General features: G+C 45.8%; 1 long non-coding RNA gene across 1 annotated transcript; it reads left to right on the plus strand.

The window, feature by feature from the left end:
- Positions 1 to 945: 945 nt before the first annotated feature.
- LOC116421890 lies at positions 946 to 9,160 on the plus strand. Its single transcript, XR_004232474.1, has 3 exons — positions 946 to 1,275; positions 1,793 to 2,076; positions 8,102 to 9,160. It is a non-coding gene; the product is annotated as an uncharacterized LOC116421890 (long non-coding RNA).
- The last annotated feature ends 1,040 nt before the right edge of the window (positions 9,161 to 10,200 follow it).

Consider the following 10,200-nt stretch of genomic DNA (forward strand, 5'->3'; position numbering starts at 1 on the left):
TTCTGGCTAGTAGTTATGTTTACTTACCCCCTCAGTTGTAGAGCTCACAGGTCAACATAAACTGGCTCTGGTGAAGCCACAAGGAACCTTATTGACATTAATGGGTAATCTAGTTACTACAAATCTACAGGGTTTTTGGACTAGTAAAGAACATGTTAAATAAACATGGGTTCTTGACCTCAAGGAGTTTTCTTGTTTTTAAAAAATGTCCAGCTGAATCTGAGAAACCTTGGTTTGAGGTAACCTTTCAAAGATTCCAAATCAAAGATCTGAATTATGTGAAAGCCAGAAGAGACCTTAGAAATGCTCCAATTCCCAACTTCTTAAACAGTGGGCTGCAACCCCATATGGAGTCTCATAAATGGATATGGGGGTTGCAAAATTGGGAATTTTTATGTCAGTAAATGTTTTATTTATATACCTATTTCATATACATATCTCCCTGGGGTCTTGTAAAAAAATTTTGGGCAAAAAAAGGTGGTCAGTGGGAAGAGCTTAAGAAGTTCTAATCTAATTCATCTACCCTAACCCATCTCTATTTTATAGGGGAGAAAATGGAGGCCCAGAGGGGAAGTGACTGCCCTAAGGTTACACACTTACATGGGAGATTCAAACTCGAGTCTTGCTACCAGCCAATGGCACTTTCCCCCACAGTGTCCAGATCTGCCCAGCCTTCCTCTTCCTCCTAGACCTCAATTTCTGAAAGTCCCCTTTGGAGAGAGGTTCCATAATTCCCTTTATTTCAAGTAAAATAACATCCCCCTCCCCTGGCTTTTTTGAGTTGGGAAGGCATTTAGAGATCATCTTTTCTGATCTTCTAATGTGACTGATGGAGAAACTAAGACCCAGTGTGAAGCACACTAACCGAGGTCGCTGGGCAACAGGGAAGAGAACAATGAGAATGATTAGCCATGGCTGTAGATCACCGAGGCTCTAGAACTGTGCTAGGGAAAAACAGGGCTGCAGACACAGACAAGGCGGTCCCTTCAGACTTGAGGTCTGAGAGATGATTAAAGAACATGCAACAGTGAAGATGTCCTGGGCCGAGTTAGGCTAGCCCTTCCTCTAAGAAGCTGGGATGTTCACTGACAGGACTGGATGGGCAGGGGTGTAACAGCTCGAGAAAAGAGAAATGCCATAGCAAAGGCACAGAAGCAGAGATGAGCAGGGATCGCCTTGGACAGAGACCCCAGATGGGGACCAGGGCATGGGGGAATCAAAAGGACGGGGACCTTTCACGACTTCAGGAGTCTGAACTGGACCCAGGAGACCACAGTAAGTCTGGTTGGTTTTGGATCAAGGGGAGGATTCTGGAAAGCAAAGCTTTGGAAAAGAGTAAAGTGTTCTTTTTCCATTTGATTTCCATTCAAAATGCTCATGTAGCCTGGCTTCCTGGAAAGTCCTTCTCGTGTCCTAGAAGTGATATAACAAGCACTTTGATAACTGGGGCAGTCCTGAACTGGGGAAAAAGGGTGCGCTCACCCACTTAGTGCTCCGGCCAAGGAGGAGGGTTGGGTGGGGTGGGTGCCAGGAAGCTGGCTACAAGCCAAACGGATCCATTCCCAGTCTAAAAGAGCATTGGCTACGCAGTGGCTGTGCCAGGCCCTGTGCCTGGTGCTCACTGAGAAAGACAACAGAACTTGTTCTTGTCCTCAGGGAACTTCCACTCTACTGGGACATCCCCTGCTCTCCAAGGAGATAGTGAGAGTGACTGCTCCCTACCCACTGCACCCCAGCTCCTCACAGCTTTCCGTGGGTCTAACCCAAGTCCTTCTTTCTTGGCTGTTTGTAGGTCTTCAGCATCAGGGAGGAAGACTGCAGGAATCAGAGGCACGGGACGGGTGGCTCAGGGCATTCCCAGAATCCCTTTCTCCCTAGGACTCTCTCACTGAGTCGGGGAGTCTCTGCTTGACTGTCTCTGACCTTCTCACTTCTCCTGCTTAAGTGTTTCCTTCCCCATCGGCCCCAGGGGCAGGTTGGATCAGAGCCCATCTAAGAGTTGCTCCAGCCCTGCCCTATGCCATGGCCCGGCATCAGAAGGCCCAAGGTCAGATGTGACCTTAAACACTTAAGTTGGTGAGTGTGGGCAAGTCATTTAACCTCTGCCTCAGTTTTCCCAGTTTTAGAATGGGGATAATAATAGCACCCACCTCCTGGGGTTGGGTCTAGGACCAGATGAGATAGCACTGGTAAGGTGCTTTGTTAGCAGAGAACCTGACACTTAGCAGGCACTTTATAAATACTTATTCCTTTCCTTTCCCCTCCCCTCCCTCATATGACCACAGGAAAGAACTGAATCTTCTTAGACTTAATGTGTTCCTCTATAAAATGGGTATGATTTGCCTGCCTCGAAGGATTATGGTGAGGATCAAATGAAATGATAAATGAAAAACACATTTTAAACCTCAAAATACCCTACAATATTGTTATTATTACAAGAAAGTCAATAGCAATGGAGGTCCCTCTTCTCACCAACTGAGGCCATACCACACTCTAAATTGTTACTCAAAGTGAAACACAAACCTAGATAGAAGATTTAAGCTTATAGGAACAGTGGCAGCTATCTACCTGAGTGGTATGATTTGAGGGGCTCCAGGTGGGGTGTCCTCACTAACCAACGACATCTCCTTCACTTTCGGTTATTATGTCTAAAATTGTGCCCTTCTTTTGGACAATATTTCCATTTTTGGATCGCCCTCAGACAATACAAATGCTTCTGAGAAGGGTGGACAGAAGATGTGGCTTCTGAAAGCTGGAAGGATCCTCTCGTGCAATCCTCTCCAGATTCCCAGTGAATCACCAGCCCGAGACAGGGAAGGGAACGGAAGCCCAGAGACAGAGAACAAATTTCCAAGCTAATCTAGGGTGCTCGGGCCAGGACTTGAAGCCAGATGTTCTGATTCCCAATCCAATACAACCTAGTCCAACAAACATTTATCAAACGCCTACTTTGTGCCAGGCACTGTGCCAAGCACTGGGGATACCAAAAAATAAATAAAGGATAGTCCCTGTCCTCAAGGAGCTTACAATCTAATGGGGGAGTGGGGACAACACATGAGAAGACAAGAAGGGAGACGAGGGGGTCTCCAGCAAGGGGCATCTTGGGCTGGGGAGATGGAACCTCTCAGGCAGAATAGCAAATGCAGAGTGGAGTGAGCAGGAAATCCAGTCTCTGCCTTCTGTAAAGGAAGGTACTGAGAGGAGTTTGGCACTCAGTCCTCCAGTCAGAGAGGAGAGGAGACAAGGGAAGTGGTGGCTACCCAGACCCACGTCAGGATGCTCTTTCATCTCCCCCCATCTGTTTGACAGCCATTTGGGACCCGGCTCTGGGGAAGAGGCCACAGGGCAGGAGACGGGCAGAAGGGATGCAGGCTGAGAAGTGAAGGGTAGAGCTGGGGGCACTTGGCCAACCACCATTAAGATGAGGGCCAGCACCCCAACTCCATTGCATGCTCTTTGAACCTGAAGGGATGCTCTGTCAGAGACAAAGCCAAGTAGAGCAGAGACTGCCCAACTCAATGAGAGAGTTCTAGGGAGAAAGAGACTCTGGGAATGCCCCCAAAGGACTCTCCCCTTCCTCCTCCTCCTCCTCCCTTCATCCCCCGCCCTTTCCAAGGGAAGGCAGCCTTAAATTTGTTTCATCATCATCACCTGAACACTGGCCTGACCCAGTGAAGGCCCAACCATGTCACCAGGCCCCCTGGTCCCAAGCACAACAGCCCTGGAAGTAGCCGGGAAGAGAACAGAGGATCCCATCCCAACCTCTCCCACTTCCTCATGTGGCCAAGGGCAGTCCCGTTAATGACTATGTTCCCTCTCCACAATCTCCAAACCCCAGTCAGAATGACGGAAAGCCTGCCTTCCAGTGGGGATGAGGAAGATACAAATGAAAACCACATTCGGATCTCTGCAGCCCTGGTTCAAGAGAATTCCCCCAAGAAGGGGGGAAGAACCTAGCCCAGAATTCATTAGCATTGTCTTCAAACCCCATTCAATATGGATTCCAAATGGATCTGGCCTTCAGAGGCGGCCACGCGCTGTCTGAAAATTAATGAACCCCGGACTTAGACAAACAGATGGCTCTTTGCCACCAGGCAGCGACTGCACATTGATGTTAATTGGTTAAGCGTCCCATGTATGAAATCAAGGACTAGTCACTCCTTGGGGCATGTGTTTCAATGTTGCCCTCAATTGAAACCGTCCTGGCAGCGGATGAGAGAGAACATGACCATCTTCCAGACTTGGACCCACCCCTCAGGTCTTAAACTGGGCTTGTTATGCAACAGCTCAGTGGTTAATCCACTCAATGAGAGCATTGTGCCTTTGGCCAGCCAGAAGGGACCTTGGCAAGGGGAGAGGAGCCCTTTTCTCACCGGATCTCAAATCCAGACACTGGGGCGGAGGAAGGGGTCCTGTCTGTGAAGAGAGGCAGTACACAATGTGATTTGTGTCGGGCCCCACGCCCCTTAGAGACATTTCTGTTCTCAATGATGCTCCCTAAGCTCCACATGAAGGATGGAACATTAGAAGGAGACACTTTGGTAGTCACCAATAGCAAACCCTCTTGTCAGATGGATTTGGGCCCTTCAAATTACAAAAAGCCACAGTTGAAAGAGAATTTTCAGGAAGGAGAATGGGTAGAACTAAAAGGTTACCTAGCCTGATAACTAGGGCAGGATTCACAGCTTTCTCACAGGGTGACAATTTTTTTTTGGGGGGGGGGGGGGGGGCGGTGATCCCAGTGCCTGTAATCTTCCAGTCATGTAAAAACAACTGATCTTAGCCATTAGCAAGAATTTAATTTAGTGACAGATTTGAAACTGCGCCCCAAGTCAGTCTGCCAACACTCAATGCATGATGCTTTCTACTTTTATCCGTTGAATTCTCAGGTTTTCCAGCACCCAGAAAGGTTTCTTCATCCTTGTCACCTTCCTCGCCATGATCAATAGCATGCATATAATGCTGCACGTAGGTGTGCGTTAGATGACTTTTACACATGATTTCATGAGGAAGCTCCGTCTCTCTGGTACCAAGCTGACCAGTCAGCAGCCCAACTGAGGCAACATTTTTAAGCCAGGCCCTGTGCTAGGGTGAGGAACAGAGAGAAAGGCAGGTCTGGAAGTGGCCCGCCCCCTACTTCCACTTCCCAGGAGGAAGTAATGTGATTCACAGAAGGGGGTCATGACATCTGGGGATATCGGATCCCCGGAGCAGCCGGGACCCACCGGCCAGTGCCAAGCCCCCCAGCAGGAATTCCAGCTCCTACAACCTCGAAAGCAAAGCATTCTATTGAAGGGCTGGAGAAGGTCAATGTCATCTATTTATTCTCAAAGGTTGAGTGGCTGGGCTGGTGCCCAGCTGGACCTTACATTCTGTTTAGTACACGTCAGCCTCCGGGTGGTCCAACAAAATGTCCGAGGGGACTGAAGACCCTCCGAGAAAGGCCTACCTGAAACTCCAGCTCCTCCCCCACCGTAGCTCTCTTAGAAGCACCAACTATGGGCAAAATTGTGAAGCTGGCAAAGTTTGTTCTCTTGGCTTTCCCACCCCTTCCAGGCCCTTCTGTCTATTTTTGACACCAGATCCCAGGCCAGCCTAGGCCCACCCCCTCCTGGCACCATGATAACAGTGATGAAGCCATATATTTCTATATACAAAGTATATCATGTTCAGTATTTTCTTTGAACCTTACAACAAGGTTAGGAGCCAGGGAGAATGAGAATTATTAATCCCCATCATGGAAAGGAGTCTCCACAGCATTACTTTTGGGGTGGTCGTTCTGTGTTCCTGTTTCCTTTACAGAGAGTCCTAGCAAGGTACAAGGGAAAATATTGGGTTGGAGTCAGAGGACCATTACCTTCCCAACTACCTTACACACCATCTTTTCAAATTTGGGCAGATCTCCTGAATACTTTGGACATCCTCTAGAAAAGGGGTTGAACAAGATGTTCAACTCGTTCCATTTGGGGAATGTACCCCCAGTTCTAAGTTTACAATTTTAAGATCTAGAGAACCACATGGCAAACCATTCACACTGGGTCTCCAAGAGAGAACCCTCTCCCTCTACCCTACTTTAAAAAAAAGCCATGGCTAGTGAGAGGACTGTGGTCAGTGAGAGGGCTATGGGGTCACTGTCCCAGATGGTGCTGAAGTCCTCCTGCTTGGCTCTGCTCACCAGGAATCCCAGACTTGGCTGGGGCAGCCATCTCCTAATCCTAAATACCACTTCAAACTGCAGCTGTGGCTCCTTCCACTTTCAGGCAGATCTAAACCTGCAAATGGGGGGACCAGCACATCCATTTGACAGATGAGACTCACAGCTAAGTGGCTTCCCTAAGATCACACAGACACTGTATTTAATCACAGGAGGAATTCAAACCCAAATCCAGCCTTTTTTCCTAAGAGAACCTTGGGGCCCTGAATAGGCCTGCCTTCCTCCAACACCAACTCATTCTCAAGACCCCAAACCCCACAAACACCAAGCTTTCTTGGGAACCCTCTCTTCAAAGTGACAAGATAACTGATAAACTCATCAGCCTTGGGAAGGCAGCAACTTAACTGGAGAGAGGAGTGGAGGGGGGTGGGGAAGAAAGGGGAACAGCATTCTGGAAGATAATTTAGAAAGATACAAGAAAAGCTGGTAAAATGCTCTTAGCCTTTGACCCAAGGACTCCATTCCCGGGACTTCTCCCCAAGGAAGTTATTGACATTAAGAAAGGAGCCACATGTACAAAAATGCTCATTCCAACATTCTTGGTGAGAACAAGAAGCTGGGAACAAACTATTGCCTGATGACTGGGGCATGCCGAACAAACTGTGGTCTGTGAATGTGATGATATTATTGTACTGTATGGAATGATAAATATGAAGAATTTAGAGGAATACAGAAAGGTCTGCAAACGCTTATGCAGAATAAAGAAAAGCAAAAAGTCTATGCTATATTATCTTATATATGTAGAGGGACAAAGAAGAAGAGACAGAGAAAGAAAGACAGAGAGAGAGAGAAACAGAGAGACAGAGAGAGAGACAGAGAAAGACAGAGAGAGAAAGAGAAGAGAGGAGGGGAGAGGAGAGGAGAAGGAGAAGGAAGGGGAAGGGAGAAGAGAAGGGGAAGGAAGGGGAAGAGAGAAAGGAGAGAGAGAGAGAGAGAGAGAGAGAGAGAGAGAGAGAGAGAGAGAGAGAGAGAGACACACCGAGACCCAACAGGGAACGGCAACAAACCAGTGAAATCAAAATCAATTCTAGTGATATAGTTCTCTTTGTTAACAGCAAATAATTCTTTTTGGTAAATATATTTTGCTTGTTTTGATGAGTGGGAAGTTTAGATATTATTGGTATAGCTAACACATGTTTCAAAACTCCAAGTTCTAGGCTGCTTGGGTTCCCTCCACATTTAGCTCATGTTCCCACCCAAGGGTTCCCCTAGAAACAGAATTTGGCTCCTGTGCCTGAGCCTAGGGATGAGAGTATACCTCGAACATAGGACAGACTTGACTTTGCCCCACAAAAGTACAAACTATTAAGAATCATGCCCCAAGCCCAGAAGCAGTCAGGATGATCCTCACTCCAGTTCAGAAGTGAACCCCGCCTCCCCAGAGACCTGCACTGTCATCTAGACTTTGAGGTGGCCATATTGTACAATGGATAGAGAACTTGGACCTGGAGGCAAGACCAGAATTCAAATCTAGCCTCAGACACCTGTCAGTATAATCCTGAACAGGCTGAATAACCTCTGACTGCCTCAATTTCTTCAAATGTAAAATGGGGGTCATAATACTTATCTCATTGCTTTTTTGTGAGGATCAAACGAGATCACATGTGTAAAGCACTTAGCACAGTGCTTGGCACATAGTAGGTGCTTAATAAATCTTTTTTTCTCTCCTCCCTTCCATAGTCCTTTGAATAGGATGCCCCCAACAGGGAAACATTTCCTAGAAGGTAAATTCCCCCACCCAAAAGCACAATTTCACAATCCACAGATTGCTCCTTGTGCATCCTTGTCCTGTCTCGATCTTTCTGTTATATGAAACATTATCGCTCCTCTGTCCAGGAGTCTTTGTTCGACCACCTGAAAAGCATTTCTCTATTCTTCTCTCTCCAGGATGCAGGGGCCAAGAACTTCCCCATGTCCTCAACCCTCCTCCAGGAACTCCATCCTTCCTTCTTTGACCCCTGTCTTCTTCAGTGGCTGTCTCTGGGACTTAGAGACTCCCTGGAGGGGGATGTTCTAGGCCATTCTCCTCCAGCCTCCTAGGCTATTTTCAGTGTACAGTCTCCTTCTCGGCTCTCTCCTGACCATGCTCAGATTTCTCAACTCTGCTTTATTAGTTCCCTTGAAATGTCTTGATTTATAACACCATGATTCAGCCAATCATTCTTAATGTGGTAAGCATGGACCAACAAGTCCCCAATATAAGCACACTCATTCACACTGTATCAAGGACATATCATCAATCACCGCACTTCCTGGTGTTAATAGGCACAGGGGAATGCTTGAGCCAGTTTGTACTATTTGAGAGAGCAAATTAGAGAAGTTTCTGGAAACTGGCAAATATAACAAATCAGATCTTCATTTGTTGTTTTGCTTATTGTCCAGATTTTTTTAAAGTGATGGAAAAATTTTAATGATGAATATTAAACTTTAAAGTATGTTGTATATACATCCCCACCCTTGCCCAAGGCAGTGGACTGTTAAATATTTACCAGAATGCCTCTGTTTTCATATCTTATATAAGATTTCTTCAAAACCAGAACAAAGATTTCATTCTCAAGTCCTTTACCTTGAGAACTGTCTGTTGGTTCGAGTCCAAATATATTAATGCATTTAAAGCAAAAATTAACTGCCTCCACGGGTCAATCTTTGGCCTTGTGCTGCTCAACATTTTAATCAAGGACTTAAAGACACAGAAGACAGTCTTATCAAATTCAAAAGGTGAAAAATTCAGAAGGATGGCTAACCTGCTGGACAGTAGAATTATGAATCTAAAAGATTTTAACAGATTTGAGCGGTGGCTCAAATTGAATTAGATGAAATTTGATAGAGATGAATATAAAGTTCTATATTTGGATTTTAAAAAAACTTTACAGGACAGGATGATAGAAGTATGGGCAGATAACCTTTTGTATGGAGAATAGATAAGGAAGGCTTTGGATGGCAAGCTCAAGGAAGGGAGGGAGGAAGGGAGGGAGGGAGGGAGGGGGGAAGGAAGGGAGGGAGAGAAGGAAGAAGGGAATTACACACCATCAATTGATGCCATTGGCCAGCATCTCTTGCAGTGATTTACATGGAGCAGATAACTTCCTCTCTGGGCTCAGTTTCCTTGTCTTTAACACATGAGCTTTGGCAGCTGGTCTCCAGGATCTTCTCCACAGTCCTACATCAGTTTACAGCTCACAGAAAGGCGGGTCCAAGAAGATTGACTCATCCAACATTATATAGCTAGTGCTTTTTCCCACAAACCAAGCTGATTTTCAGAAGGAACTTTCCCAATGATATTGGATGTTAATAGCAAATTCAAAGAAATGAGTTTCTAATTGTGGAATTTTAATTATCATAGCAGGTATAAAGGGGATGTTATTTGAGGAAGGAGTCTCAAATCCCACTGTGTGTATACCTGTCTACATATATATTGTTTGTGCATTTAGATTCAAAGAATTTAGAACTAGAAGAAAGCTCAGAATCATTTATTGCAGGAGTTCTTAACCTTTTCTGTCTCCCGGACTTTGCTGGTGAAGCCTGTGGTCCCCTTCTCAGAATAAAGCTTTTAATGCATAAAATAAAACACAGAGGACTACAAAGGGCACAATTTATATTGAAACATGGTTGCCAAAACACTTTTTACCATCAAGCTCACAAGATACTGAGTGAAGTGAGCAGAACCAAGACAACATTATACGAAGTAATGTGAGGGATGTAGAAGACCCTTACCCAAAATGACTACTCAGAGATCACTCAGTAGAAGGCAGAAAAATTGTTTATTGAAAACCTTTGGAGAATGAGCCGTCCCTTCATGAGATAAGAAAGAGAAAGCTTGCGGTAGGAGGGCTAAAGAAGTAGTAAAGATACATAGCTTTTATACAAGAAATTACATCACAAGTAAGAGAGCATTGAGAAGGGGAGGGGGAGGCATCTAATTGGTTGTTGCTATTTGGGGAGATTGGAATGGAAGGTTTCTGTTTCCCTGAAATCTCCTGATTTCA

This window comes from Sarcophilus harrisii, chromosome 1 (genome assembly GCF_902635505.1).
Source record: "Sarcophilus harrisii chromosome 1, mSarHar1.11, whole genome shotgun sequence".
Taxonomy (NCBI): Eukaryota; Metazoa; Chordata; class Mammalia; order Dasyuromorphia; family Dasyuridae; genus Sarcophilus; species Sarcophilus harrisii.